We start from the raw sequence: 15,282 nt of genomic DNA, 5'->3' as shown, positions 1-15,282 counted from the left end.
GCTTTTATGAGAGTATTTGTAATATGTTTTGTGAAAGCCAAGTTTACAGCGCTAGCATTGGGACTTTTAGCAAGTTTTTGCAAGAACTTTATAACTTCAGAGATGTGGCAATCATCAAAATCTAAATCATTACAATCTAAAGCAATGGGATTATCATCCCCAAGGTTGGAAAAAATTTCAGCAGTTTTATCACGAGCGGTTTCGGCGGTTTTAGCGGTTTCAGGTAATTTTGCGCGCTTTGCACTAGAAGTAGAAACATTGCCAACACCAATTATTTTACCATTAATAGTAGGAGGTGCAGCAACATGTGAATCATTAGCATTGCTAGTGGTGGTAATAGTCCAAACTTTAGCTACATTTTTCTCTTTAGCTAGTTTTTCATTTTCTTCTCTATCCCACCTAGCACGCAGTTCGGCCATTAATCTTATATTCTCATTAATTCTAACTTGGATGGCATTTGCTGTAGTAACAATTTTATTTTCAATATCCCTATTAGGCATAACTTTCGATTTCAAAAGATCAACATCAGAGGCAAGACTATCAACCTTAGAAGCAAGAATATCAATTTTATTGAGCTTTTCCTCAACAGATTTGTTAAAGGCAGTTTGTGTACTAATAAATTCTTTAAGCATGGCTTCAAGTCCAGGGAGTGTATTCCTATTATTGTTGTAAGAATTCCCATAAGAATTAGCATAACCGTTCCCATTATTATAAGGATATGGCCTATAGTTATTACTAGAATTGTTAGATAAGCATTGTTGTTGAAATTATTATTTTTAATGAAGTTTACATCAACATGTTCTTCTTGGGCAACCAATGAAGCTAATGGAACATTATTAGGATCAACATTAGTCCTATCATTCACAAGCATAGACATAATAGCATCAACCTTATCATTCAAGGAAGAGGATTCTTCAACGGAATTTACCTTCTTACCTTGTGGAGCTCTTTCACGTGTGCCATTCAGAGTAATTAATCATCATATTATCAAGGAGCTTTGTTGCTTCACCAAGAGTGATGGACATAAAGGTACCTCCAGCAGACTGAATCCAATAAATTCCGCGAAGAAAAATTTAGTCCTGCATAGAAGGTTTGGATGATCATCCAAGTAGTCGAGTCCATGGGTTGGGCAATTTTTAACCGAGAGATTTCATTCTTTCCCAAGCTTGAGCAACATGTTCATTATCCAATTGTTTAAAATTCATTATGCTACTCCTCAAAGATATAATTTTAGCAGGGGGATAATATCTACCAATAAAAGCATCCTTGCATTTAGTCCATGAATCAATACTATTCTTAGGCAGAGATAGCAACCATTCTTTAGCTCTTCCTCTTAATGAGAAAGGAAACAATTTTAATTTTATAATGTCACCATCTACATCTTTATATTTTTGCATTTCACACAATTCAACAAAATTATTGAGATGGGCAGCGACATCATCGGAACTAACACCGAGAAAATTGCTCTCTCATGACAAGATTCGAGTAAAGCGAGGTTTAATTTCAAAGAATTCCGCTGTAGTAGCAGGTGGAGCAATAGGTGTGCATAGGAAATCATTATTATTTGTGCTAGTGAAGTCACACAACTTAGTATTTTCAGGGTTGGCCATTTTAGCAGTAGTAAATAAAGCAAACTAGATAAAGTAAATGCAAGTATACTAATTTTTTTGTGTTTTGATATAGCAAACAAGACAGTAAATAAAGTAAAGCTAGCAACTAATTTTTTTGTGTTTTGATATAATGCAGCAAACAAAGTAGTAAATAAAATAAAGCAAGACAAAAACAAAGTAAAGAGATTGAGAAGTGGAGACTCCCCTTGCAGCGTGTCTTGATCTCCCCGACAACGGCGCCGAGAAAATATGCTTGATGGCGTGTATTTCACACGTTCGTTGGGCAACCCCAAGAGGAAGGTATGATGCGCACGGCAGCAAGTTTTCCCTCGAGAAAGAAACCAAGGTTTATCGAACCGAGGAGGAGCCAAGAAGCACGTTGAAGGTTGATGGCGGCGGGATGTAGTGCGGCGCAACACCGGGGATTCCGGCGCCAACGTGGAACCTGCACAACACAACCAAAGTACTTTGCCCCAACGAAACGAGTGAGGTTGTCAATCTCACCGGCTTGCTGTAACAAAGGATTAACCGAATTGTGTGGAAGATGATTGTTTGCGAGAGAAAACGAGTAAAACAAGTATTGCGACAGATTTGTATTTCGAGTATTAAAAGAATGGACCGGGGTCCACGAGTTCACTAGAGGTGTCTCTCCCATAAGATAAAAGCATGTTGGGTGAACAAATTACGAGTCGGGCAATTGACAAATAGAGAGGGCATAACAATGCACATACATGTCATGATAAGTATAGTGAGATTTAATTGGGCATTACGACAAAGTACATAGACCGCCATCCAAGCTGCATCTATGCCTAAAAAGTCCACCTTCGAGGTTATCGTCCGAACCCCTTCCAGTATTAAGTTGCTAACAACAGACAATTGCATTAAGTATGGTGCGTAATGTAATCAATAACTACATCCTCGGACATAGCATCAATGTTTTATACCTAGTGGCAACAACACAACACAACCTTAGAACTTTCTGTCACTTGTCCCGGTGTCAATGCAGGCATGAACCCACTATCGAGCATAAATACTCCCTCTTGGAGTTACTAGCATCAACTTGGCCGAGCCTCTACTAATAACGGAGAGCATGCAAGATCATAAACAACACATATGCAATAACTTGATAATTAACATAACATGGTATTCTCTATCCATCGGATCCCGACAAACACAACATAGAGTATTACGGATAGATGATCTTGATCATCATGTTAGGCAGCTCACAAGATCCAACAATGAAGCACAATGAGGAGAAGACAACCATCTAGCTACTGCTATGGACCCATAGTCCGAGGGTGAACTACTCACTCATCACTCCGGAGGCGACCATGGCGGTGTAGAGTCCTCCGGGAGATGAATCCCCTCTCCGGCGGGGTGCCGGAGGAGATCTCCGAATCCCCGAGATGGGATTGGCGGCGGCGGCGTCTCGGAAGGTTTTCCGTATCGTGGTTTTTTCGCATCGGGGGTTTCGCGACGGAGGCTTTAAGTAGGCGGAAGGGCAGAGTCGGGGGCTGACGAGGGCCCACACCAAGGGCGGCGCGGGCCCCCCCTTGGCCGCGCCGCCTTGTGGTTTGGCCACCTCGTGGCCCCACTTCGTATGCTCTTCGGTCTTCTGGAAGGTTCGTGGCAAAATAGGCCCCTGGGTCTTCGTTTCGTCCAATTCCGAGAATATTTCGTTACTAGGATTTCTGAAACCAAAAACAGCAAGAAAACAGCAACTGGCACTTCGGCATCTTGTTAATAGGTTAGTTCCAGAAAATGCACGAATATGACATAAAGTGTGCATAAAACATGTAGGTATCATCAATAATATGGCATGGAACATAAGAAATTATCGATACGTCGGAGACGTATCAAGAGACTCCAAGCATAATCATCTCCGAAGTCGAAGAAATACAAGGCGAGGTCCATGTCGTAGATCATGTGTAGCGTAGATGATGTCGACGATTCTTGAAATTATTTTTCTATCGGGTGCGCGGCAGCGCTCCCGATGGGAGTAGCCCCCGAGTCTATGGATAAGTGCTTGCACTTAGGCATAGACTCAAGTTGTACTACTCGATGAAGAACTTAACTATATTTCGGAGGACTTGATGAAATCCATGTGCTCACCGATGGGAGTAGGCTCCGCTCGAGTCGTAGAATCGAGTTGAGTCTACAAACCTTGATTGTCATAGATGTTGTCGAAGTTATTTTTCTATCGGGTGCGCGGCCGCGCTCCCGATGGGAGTAGCCCCGAGGCTACAGCCAAGTGTTTGCACTTGGGTGTAGGCTCAACTTGCTTTTAATCGACACCACAATTTTTCCTCTTTCTTGTATCTTATCGGGAGGGTGAACAATACTCTCGATAAGAGTAGCCCCCGAGCCTATGCACAGGTGCTTGCACCTAGGCACATGCTCGAGTTGTACTACTCGATAAAGAACTTGGCGCAGCCCCTCATTTTATCGACTCCAGGCCGTTGCTATTTTTACTTGACATCCATATCTATTTCACTAGTGGACACTCTCAACATTAATCACATAACTGAATAAACAAATACTACTTTCTCTACACTCTCTTGTTGGATGACAAACACCATTCATTGTGTAGGGCTACAAGAGCTCCCTCAAGCCGGAGTTAACAAACACCACAACATTCGGAGTTCATGTTTAAGTAACCTTAGAGTGCATAATAGATCATTGCAATTTAGACCGAGAACTAACATAGCGCACACACTGTCACCATTACACTATGAAAGGGGGAATAGATCACATCAATACTATCATAGTAATAGTTAACTCCATAATCTACAAGAGATCACAATCATAACCTACGCCAAGTACTACATGATGCACACACTGTCACCATTACATCATGAAGGAGGAATAGACTACTTTAATAACATCACTAGAGTAGCACATAGATGATATTCAACTAGATCACAAAGCTCATGATCACATGGGAGAGAGAGATGAACCACATAGCTACCGGTACAGCCCTTAGCCTCGAGGGAGAACTACTCCCTCCTCATCATGGGAGACAGCAGCGGCGATGAAGATGGCGGTGGTGTCGATGGAGATGCCTTCCGGGGGCACTTCCCCGTCCCGGCGGCGTGCTGGAACAGAGACTCCTGTCCCCCGAATCTTGGCTTCGCGATGGTGGCGGCTCTGGAAGGTTTCTCGTACCGTGGCTTATTCCTCCCGAAGATTTAGGTCACGACGACTTATATAGGTGAAGAAACGGAGTCGGAAGGGTTCTGGGGGGCCCACACAGTAGGGGGGCGCGCCCCCCCTCTGGCCGCGCCGCCACCATGTGTGGAGGCCCTGGGCCTCCCCTCTGGTGCCTCTCCGGTGTTCTGGAAGCTTCGTGGGAATATAAGATCGTGGGCCTTGATTTCGTCCAATTCCGAGAATATTTCCTTACTAGGATTTCTGAAACCAAAAACAGCAGAAAATAGGAACTGGCACTTGGGCATCTCGTTAATAGGTTAGTTCTGGAAAACGCATCAAAACGATATAAAGTGTGAACAAAACATGTAGGTATTGTCATAAAACTAGCATGGAACATAAGAAATTATAGATACGTTGGAGACGTATCACGGATCCAAGCAGCACCAAGGCTCAGGGGCTGGAGTTACCCTGAAGTCACCTACCGGAGAATAACTGCAGTACGTCCTGTAGATTCACTTCGAAGCTGCAAACAACATGGCGGAATATGAGGCTCTACTACACGGATTGTGCATCGCTAAGGAAATTGGGATCAAGCACATCATATGCTACGGAGATTCCGACCTGGTGGCACAACAAGTAGCCGGAACCTGGAACGCCAGAAACTCCGTCATGGCGGCTTACAGAGACGAAGTTGACGAGATCGCCAAATGCTTCCTCGGATACGAAGTCAAGTACGTCAGGAGAAATGATAACACAGCGGCAGACATGCTATCCAAGCTCGGATCCGGTCGGAAGCCAATCCCACCAGGAATTTTTCTGGAGCACCTACGGATACCCTCAGTCAAGGGTGCTAACCCGGAAAACCCAGATGTGGCAGTATCTCCGGCCAAGGAAGTGATGGCTATCATTCCAGCCTGGAGACAGCCGTTCCTGGATTACCTCATCGATCGAAAGTTGCCGGAGGACGAGGTCCTCGCACGACAGATCATTAGACGAGCCAGATCCTACACAATCGTTGATGGACAACTCTACAAAAGAAGTGCAAATGGGGTGTTTCTCAAATGCGTCTCAAATCAAGATGGCATTGAAATCCTCAGAGAGATCCACGCATGGGATTGCGGGCATCACGCCGCTCCCAGATCCCTCGTTGCCAAAGCTTTCCGGCTAGGGATTTACTGGTTAACAACTAAAGAAGATGCTAATAAACTGGTGAAAACTTGTCGAGGTTGTCAGTACTACGCTACTCAACCAAATGCTCCGACTCAGGAGCTGAAGACCATCCCCATCACCTGGTCGTTCGCGGTCTGGGGGCTAGACATGGTCGGAAAATTGAAAAAGTCATCTCCTGGCGGTTTTGAGTACCTCCTGGTCGCTATTGACAAATTCAGTAAGTGGATCGAGGCAAAGCCAGTGAGAAAAGCCGACGGTGCTACGACACTAAAATTTGTTTGCAGCCTCGTGACGAGATTCGGCATCCCACACAGCATAATCACAGATAATGGCACGAACTTCGCACAAGGAGAATTGAAGGATTACTGCAATGACGTAGGGATCCGGCTTGATCTTGCATCTGTGGCTCGTCCACAATCTAATGGTCAGGTCAAAAGAGCCAACGGCCTCATACTAGCCGGAATTAAACCTCGCCTTGAAGAACCACTACGACGCGCAGCAGGAGCTTGGGCTGAGGAGCTAGACTCTGTTATGTGGAGTTTGCGAACTACCCCTAACATATCAACTGGATTTACTCCTTTCTTCCTAGTATATGGATCCCAAGCAGTGCTACCCTTTGACATCATCCACGATTCACCGCGAGTCTCCGCCTACAATGAAGAAACTGCTGATGAGGCTCGACAGCTATCTGTGGACTTGATCGAAGAAGCTCGGAATTTAGCCGATCAACGCTCCGCCATTTACTATCAGAAACTCCGACGCTACCATAGTCGTCGAGTTCGGAACCGCTCGTTCATGACAGAAGATTTGGTTCTCCGCCTTCGCCAGGTTAAAGACCATAAGTTGCAATCTCCATGGGAAGGACATTTCGTCATCAACAAAGTGCTTCACAATGGATCATACTACCTCGTTGATTTCCGGGAGTTAAAGGATAGACCTGCTAACTGGTATCAGAAACGCAAGCGAGAGGATTCGGATGACATATACGATGAAACAGATCGTCCCTAGAATATAGCACAGCTACGTCCTTTCCACACTTAGCAAATTCTGCATTACATACATTGTAATATCTATGATACATGATCAATGAAATAAAGCATATGGTTCACTCTTAGAGTATTTTACCTCCTTTAGTTTTTCATTTTTGGATCGTGTATGTTTTCCGACTAAAACCGCAGAGCTGAAAGTTTCCACCTTGGCGTGTATGAAAGTTGTGATTTTTAAAAATCGTCCTTTAGGATGTAAGCTTAAGTTTTCTGGTGGATGAGTTTTTTGTTGCGAACTCATGGATTCCTAGTAGCGACTTCTGGCACCTTAACTGGGGGCTTGTTTCCGCGGTTATTGACGGATTGCCATTGGGCTTCGTCGCCGCAGGCGAGCGTTTCCGGCTAAAGGTCTTCCGGCTCGTGGAAGGTCAAGTGAGTTAGCCGGAAAACTTAGAAACTAGCACTTGCTTTTCGAACGAACGAAACATGCAAATAATTATAACGGATAGCAGGATAAGTTTTTTCCGCCCACGCAGAATTGTTTCGTCCCTAGCTACTTAAAAATTTAAGTTATGTTACAAACCCTCGATGGGGCCAAAATGATGCATTGTTTTCTTCCCGCGGGAATAAGTTTTCTACTCCCCCTTAGCCGGGGAAGAACCACCCTTGTTGTCAGCCTTTGGCTCGCCTTCCTCTTCGCCTTGGGTCGGAGATGAGACATCATCATCACTCTCTTCGTCTTCATCGCTCAGAGACGCTGCGCTGCCCTTGGATTTGTCCTTCTGGGCCTCCTTGGAGCTAGTCTAGGTGTACTGGCTTCCGGATTCGGCAGGTCGAGCCTCCGCCTCTTGCTCCTTCTGAAGCTCTGCTTCAAGAGGCTCGTCGGCGGGAAGCCCCACCTTGTCATAAAACTCATTGTGTCGGATCCTCCGGGCAATGCGAGTGTCATAGCCACTAACTGCATCCAGCAGCGCATTGACATCCGCTTCTGCGGGGACTCTGGAAGTGACCCTGTCAATATCGAGTTCCGGGTTATGAGCCAGGCACATGGCCAAGGACATCGCAGCAGCGCCTCGGGCAGATGAAGCTTGGAGATCCCCAACCAGCTCCGGAAGAAGGTCCATCCTTTGAATAAGCTTGCGAACTTTGCAAGTGTGGCTCTTTTTAATTGCCAAGTTATGGCAAATCTTCCGGGGTGCTGAGATAAGGTCCATGCAATCATCTCCGACGAGCTGGAGAAGATCATCTCGGGGAAACTGGTTCCGACGCTCTTCATTATATCCGAGAGGCTCTGCATGAGATGGTCGGAGATAAGCATACAGATTGAGTTCAACGCATAAGTTATAAAATGAGCTCCGGATTCATACCCATGACGTCTTCGTTGAGTAAGTCCCATTGTCTCTCCGCCATCTCCATATATTTCCGGAGCCCGTTGATCTCCTTCTACTGCTTCTGGAGAGTCTCTCTATCAACCTTTCTTTTCATTTCAAACTCACCCTCCTTCTGGATGAGTTCGGAGTTCTTCTCCGCCAGCTGCTTCTCCGCTTGCTCTCTTCTCTTTTCTGCCTCCGCGAGCTTCGTCTCCGGATCTTTATAAGAGGAGCGCAGGTTCTCGAGGTCGGTCGACGCAGTGGCGAGGGAAGATGATGCACCTATTCAAAGATAAAGTCAAAACCAATTCGGAATCCGGAACTTGGATTAATGGCAAGTAGGACGGAAACCAACCTTGGGCGTCCGCCAGCTGCTTTTTCAGTTCCGCGTTCTCCTGCTTAAAAGCCTGAATTTTTTCCGCCTGACCCAGGGTAACGCGGCGCTGCAGGGAAATATTCTTGTGCAGTTCATAGTGCAGTGACTGCTGTTCCTGTAAATAGAGACAAAGCAGGAGTAAATTCCGGTTATTCTACAAGTGGATCCTTTCGAAGCATTATTGCTGGAAACTTTTCCGCCATAATGCTTGGGGGCTACTACGACACGTTAAAATCTTCTTCAGTTTGAGTTTTTTCTAAGTATTTAGGTGCTAACTATTGACTAGTTTCCACCTATATACTTGGGGGCTACTGGGAAGTACCTTGTGCTTGCAGAGGAGCTTGTCGCAGAACTGGCCGACCTCCCTCTTGAAGTCCTGAATCCCCGATGACTCGGCATCAGGCTTTCCCTATGCATTGTTCATCATGGCGTTAAGCAGATCTTGTTCGAGATCCCACTTTTCCGCCTCAGTAAGCTTGTTAAAAACTTGGTTGCATAAGCCTTGGGGGTGGAGGTAAGGTTAGCCAGAACGCTGAAGTTCTTCGGAAAAACGACGATGTCACTGGCCGCAGCTTCAGCTTTCCCCGAAGAGTTGACTTCCACCTCCTCTTGGCCCTGTACTTCAGCTTCTTCAGGGGCAGGTCGCTTTGCCCCGGAGCTTTCTCCGCCCACCTTTTCGCTACTCACCGGAATTATCTCCACTGGAGTTTTGGTAGCAGGAGGGGGAGATCGTTCAGCTTGAGGCGGAGACGGCTGGGGAGTGGCGTGAGAAGTGCTTGGAGGAGCTGGCGTTGGAGGGCCAACGGGCGGAGACTTTTGCATATACTTGGTGATAGGTTTCTGGACGTTGGTCCGCGTGGTAGTGGTAGTCGGATTCCTACAAATAAGTGAAGGAAATGAACAAGTAACAAGTTCTACTAAAAATAAAGATGCATCGTACTCGGAGACTTACGTGGCGCCGGGAATGATTGGGCACGACCTTTTCCCTGCTGTTGTCAGTAGTTTAATGCGCTCACGCTCCGCCTTCCTGGAATCCAGCGGAGGTGGCTTCACAACCTTGGCCTTCTTAGCGGAGGCCTCACCGCTAGCTCCGGCTTCGGAGCCGGAAGCTTTGGCGCGGGGACGCTTAGTATGTTGAGGGGCAGCCTTTCTGGGTGCTTGCTCCTCTTCCTCATTGTCGTCCTCCGGATCCTCTTCCGCCGCTTCGCCGCTGACAGGGACTCGGAGTATGTTGCGGAAGTCTTCCTCCGCCAAGGTATCGAGCTGGAGAAGAAATCAAGAATAAGTTAGAACACATCGAAAAAATGAGAAGTTAAGAATGACAAAGGTACAAGCGCTTACCGGAGGACACTGGTCGTTGGTCTTGATATCTTTTATTAACTCCGGGACCGGTTGTCCCCGACCAATCTTCACAAGTGTTTTGATTCTCCTCTTGAGAGAATCCGCAGGAAGGTCGTGGCGGGTTACTCGAAGAAGGTCATCCGCCCCGGTATACACGCAGATCAAGCGCGCACTGTACCGTAGCGGCTGGATCCGCCGAGAAAACCAGCACAATGTGAGCTGAGTTCCTGTTAGCCCATCGTGGACTAACCAAGAGATCCTTCGGGCAACTTTTTCCAATATCGGGAACTGTGCGAGGGTGGGAACGAAGCTCCAGCTGTCACGTTCTTCCGGAGGCTTGTTGATGAATTTGGGCAGCCCTTCGTGGACACCCGGAACTGCGATATTCTTCACGTAGAACCATCCGGCGTTCCAGTACCGGACGGACTCGTGGAAGGAGTGAGGTGGATACATGCGACCAGGTCGGAGCATGAAGGTCATGCTCCCACAGTTCACCATGGCCTTGTCCTTACTCTCTTTCTTCACTCGGAAGAAAAACTGCCATAGGCAGACGTCCGGGCGAATTCCGATATGCCCTTCGCAAAGCGTCACGAAGTTCGAGAGGGGTAGATGTAGATATGAGTTCGGACAGATATTATGAGGTTGGAGTCCGTAAGTGGTAAGGATGGAGAGGAAGAATTCCGAGCAAGGGAGCGATAGACCGCGCTCAACCCAGGCTTTGGTCAGGACCCGTTCGTCCGTGTCTGGTTTGGGGATGTTGGAGTCTCGCATGAAACTCCATTGCGGAGCAATCATGCCCTCGTTTTGGAGGTCCCTCAGTTCCGCATCCTTGGTTTTGCAAGGCCACCACTGTCCCTTCTCGCCTTCTCGAATCCGGGCTTTGGAAGCCTTCTTCGCTTCCACCTCCTGCACCTTAGCGGCCATCCTAGCTTGTCCCTCGAGCTCTTATTGGATCTCTTTGAGGGTGGGGATCCGGCCTAGTGCGGTGCTGGAAGATGCAGAGAATGGTTGAGCTAACTTGATGTCGGAAACATATGGTGACAAGAATGCAACGAGCTCCGGACAGCTTGGTTCTAATGAACTGGGTTCAGGACTACTCGGAGAACTACTAGTGCATTTTGGTGAACTAGGTGACATGCTTCCGGCTGCACCCATGCGAACTAGTTTGAGTAGTCGGAATCTACACTAAGCTATTTCATCTTCTTCTACAAGACCGGTGCACTTACCGTTAATGGCGCGGTGGTTCTTCGGAATGCCGGCGAGGATGGGGTCACCAGACTTGGTGCGTTGAGCCTCCGACGACCACAGATCGGCGGCGGAGACGTTTTCCCGATCAAACGTGGGAATCTCAGGTCGAGGAAGGCTTTGGAGCGGCGGCGGGCGAAGGTCCCCGTGCGGAAGTTCGCCGGAGATCAGATCCGGCGGGCGGCGCTGCGGGAGGAGGAAGACGAAGTGGGGATTGCGGTTAGCGCGCGGAGATTCATGATTCGGATCTAACGGTGGAAACGGAACGGTCGCACCGTTGGATGGCTGACACGTGTCTTAGGTTAAAAACGGTAAAACGACGTGGAGGTAACTTAACTGTGCACTTCCAAAATTTCCGGCTAAGGATTCGCATCTCCGAAAATTTAGCGCGGGAAAAGAGGAAGTTGTGTGCGGGATAAGTAGAAAATCTGCTACATTGTCGTTACTGAAGAACAGATGATTTCCGAGAAGATGACGTCGGAAACGAGTAAAGTTTGGAAGCTCTTCAAGATTCTCTTCGGATCCGAGTTGAATGAAGTCGGAGGAATGATGAATCTCGGAGAACTTCGGGGGCTACTGTTGTGGGTATACTTTATGGGTATATCAACGGCATGGCCTAGATCCGGCAAGCCCGGGTGGCCCACAGATGGTGATGTGGCCGCGGCCCAGTTGCTGTAGATCCTGAAGGATGAAATCCAGCCCAGGAGCAGGGAGCCGGATCCCAACCGACCTACGAAGGAGGCCGGATCCGTAGAGGCCCATAAGGTATCCGGATCCCGCACGATATAGATGGAAGGCGGATCCTTGACGTACACAGCAAGACATTGTACCGTAGTTAGGCAACTTGTATTCCGGCTAGGGCTCTCCGTGTAAACCCTAGATCCGTGCGCCTTTATAAGCCGGATCCCGGGAGCCCTAGAGGCACAACCACAACTCATTATAACAACGCGAAAGCGCCCAGATAATTTCGGACAAGCAGTAGTAGGCCGTGCCATCGTGCAGGTGATCCGAAGCTGGGTAAATCGCGTACCACCGTCCCGAGGACTTTCCGCCCAATGGCCCCTACTTCTTCTTCCCTCCATGAGGATCCCTCCTCTGGAGTACCGTCGAATAGGCAACGACTCCATGTTTTTATTTATCTTGGTTTGTTTTTGGTTTTTACTATGCATAATTTATGTAGCATGTTAGTTTTAGTTTTGTTTACTCTCTGGTTTTTAAATAAAGTACCAAGTTTTTATCCATTTGGATGTTTAAAGTTACAAACATATAATATGGAGTTGCTGACTTCTTCGCTGCACTTTTTAGTGCACGATTTTGTCTCCCTACTGGTAGCTCCTAAAATCTAGATAAAATCACAGTAGCTGTAAATTTTTATCCTCTATATTCACGTAAATTTGCTTAATTTTTTGAAGTGTCTAAGTCGTACTAAAAATTCAGTTTTGTTGCAGCAAAAATTCTGGACAAATTCTGCCTTACTTTGTTAGATCCATTCTTTTGAGTATCAAAATGGTTTTTTTACTTCAAACGTTTGATATGATAGAATTAGTAGAACATTATTTTCTCCCTGTTTCATGAATATATAATTTTATTCTTGGGTAAAATAGCATCAAGCATGATTTCTTTGTACCTCTAATGTCACCCTATAGAAAAGAATGGAAAGAAAGTTTTGTGTTGAATTTTTTTCACAGGGAATGGAAAATCACCACACCAAGAGAAATCCAAGAATGGTGAAGACCATAAGCTTGGGGATGCCCAAGGCACCCCACTGGACTCATATTAAAACTCTCAGTTTGCACACTCCTAAACTTTGTTTTTTGAGCAACATAGAATTCTCGCAAAAATTTGAAGCGTCTGATGTCTACACACGCTTCTATTCCTGTAGACAGTGTTGGGCCTCCAAGAGCAGAGGTTTGTAGAACAGCAGCAAGTTTCCCTTAAGTGAATCACCCAAGGTTTATCGAACTCAGGGAGGAAGAGGTCAAAGATATCCCTCTCAAGCAACCCTGCAATCACGATACAAGAAGTCTCTTGTGTCCCCAACACACCTAATACACTTGTCAGATGTATAGGTGCACTAGTTCGGCGAAGAGATAGTGAAATACAAGTGGTATGAATGAATATGAGCAGTAGTAACAGCGCCAGAAAAGTGCTTGCTGGCGTGCAATTGATGGTAGTAATATTGCAGGAAGTAAAGATGCGAGTAAAACGAGTAAACAAGCGATGATTGCGGTATTTGGAAACAAGGCCTAGGGATCATACTTTCACTAGTGGACACTCTCAACATTGATCACATAAATAAATAAGTTCTCTTCCTTTGTGCTACATATACTCTTGTTTGATAATGAACACCATTCGTTGTGTAGGGCTATAAGAGCACCTCAATGCCGGAGTTAACAAGCTCCACAACATTCGGCATTCATATTTAAGTAACCTTTAGAGCATAATAGATCTTTGCAATTTAAACCGAGTACTAACATAGCATACACACTCGTCACCTTTACACTATGAAGGGGGAATAAATCACATCAATACTATCATAGTAATAATTATCTCCATAACCTACAAGAGATTATGATCATAGCCTACGCCAAGTACTACACGATGCACACACTGTCACCATTACACCGTGAAGGAGGAATAGACTACTTTAATAACATCACAAGAGTAGCACATAGACTAATAGGGATACAAAGCTCATATGAATCTCAATCATGTAAGGCAGCTCATGAGATCATTGTATTGAAGTACATAGGAGAGAGATTAACCACATAGCTACCGGTACAGCCCTTAGCCTCGATGGAGAACTACTCCCTCCTCATGGGAGACAAGCAGCGTTGATGAAGATGGCGGTGGTGTTGATGGAGGAGCCTTCTGGGGGCACTTCCCCGTCCCGGCGGCGTGCCGGAACAGAGACTCCTGTCCCCCAGATCTTGGCTTCGCGATGGCGGCGGCTTTGGAAGGTTTCTCTTACCGTGGCTTTTCCGTCTCGAAGATTTAGGTCAGGGAGCTTTTTATAGGCGAAGAGGCGGCCTCGGAGGAGCCAGGGGGTGGCCCCCCATAGGCTGGCGCGCCCAGGGTCCAGGCCGCGCCGCCCTGACGTGTGGTGGCCCTGTGGCCCCCCTCTGGTGGCTCTCGGGTGTTCTGGAAGCTTCGTGGAATTCTAAGATGTTGGGCGTTGATTTCGTCCGATTCCGAGAATATTTCCTTACTAGGATTTCTGAAACCAAAAACAGCAGAAAACAGGACCGGCACTTCGGCATCTTGTCAATAGGTTAGTTCCGGAAAACGCATAAATATGACATAAAGTGTGAACAAAACATGTAGGTATTGTCATAAAACTAGCATGGAACATAAGAAATTATAGATACGTTGGAGACGTATCAGCGTCCTTTATTAGTTTTGTGTCTAGTTTTGTTTGAAACAAATATTATCATCATGATAAAAACCTTGAATTATTATTGAAGAGCTACTAAAACATATTATCATATTTTTGAATGCCTCCATGAAATTGAGTTGCATGTTATAAAAAGATGAGGAGGGATGCATTTAAAGCTGAAATTTATATTGTGCATAGTACTATTAGTTTCGCATACTGTATTGAGTGATAATTTTATATGCGCCTTATTCAGTGCTACTTATTGCTAGTATACATAGATTTTTAATTTTAAGTATCATTGTTTGATGATTAATGAATAGTCTATGGATACTATTGCATGCTTTTAGACCTCTTGCTAGCCAAAAGATTTGAATTCTTACACAATGATTGACTTGTTTCCAAGCTCAACTCAAATCCAATGTCTATCATATCTACCTATATAGCACTTGCTATTACAAGCATAATACATGTGTTTTGCCTCCAACCTTTTCAAAATTTCCTTTTTGTGTAATTTAAAACTCATAAGAAAGTAAGGTTTGGTAGGAAATACCACTATGCATGTTGTTGGTTTGATTGATTATGAGTAATGAGCTAGACCGTAACCATGTTTATTGGGGAGGTCTTTCAACATTGCACTTTTGGGTTATTGCACCCTGCG

The sequence above is a fragment of the Lolium rigidum genome, chromosome 4 (assembly GCF_022539505.1).
Source record: "Lolium rigidum isolate FL_2022 chromosome 4, APGP_CSIRO_Lrig_0.1, whole genome shotgun sequence".
Taxonomy (NCBI): Eukaryota; Viridiplantae; Streptophyta; class Magnoliopsida; order Poales; family Poaceae; genus Lolium; species Lolium rigidum.
The sequence above is the reverse complement of the archived record's forward strand: the minus strand, read 5'-3'. Positions refer to the sequence as shown.